The 345-nt window shown below is 37.4% G+C and overlaps 1 non-coding gene across 1 annotated transcript; it reads right to left on the bottom strand.

The window, feature by feature from the left end:
• Positions 1–39: 39 nt before the first annotated feature.
• Positions 40–111, bottom strand: trnag-ucc. Its single transcript has one exon. It is a non-coding gene; the product is annotated as a tRNA-Gly (tRNA).
• Positions 112–345: the final 234 nt, after the last annotated feature.

The following is a 345-nucleotide window of genomic DNA, read 5'->3' as shown; positions in this document are numbered from 1 at the left end:
TGGGTTGAAATAAAGCAAGTAACCACAAATTAAAACTACTGCAACGGCTGGGAATCGAACCCAGGTCAACTGCTTGGATGGCAGCTATGCTCACCACTATACCACCATCGCTGGACAGAGTAGCTGTCCTTAAAGGTTGGTTCTTTTCTTTTTATCAAAATATGATTTTTTTTAATTCCTCTTTTTAGTCAACTTCAGAATGGGTTCCTAAACGCATGCAAACTGTATGCATGTATACCTGCATGCATTTCAAAATATAAGCCAAGTATCTTCTCTAATGACACAACATATTTTTTTTTACAGCAGAAAGCACCATTTTAAGGACACACAGACCTACAATGTAAT

The sequence above is a fragment of the Etheostoma cragini genome, unplaced genomic scaffold (genome assembly GCF_013103735.1).
Source record: "Etheostoma cragini isolate CJK2018 unplaced genomic scaffold, CSU_Ecrag_1.0 ScbMSFa_627, whole genome shotgun sequence".
In the NCBI taxonomy this organism is placed as follows: domain Eukaryota; kingdom Metazoa; phylum Chordata; class Actinopteri; order Perciformes; family Percidae; genus Etheostoma; species Etheostoma cragini.
This window is presented reverse-complemented; position numbering and strand designations above follow the sequence as displayed.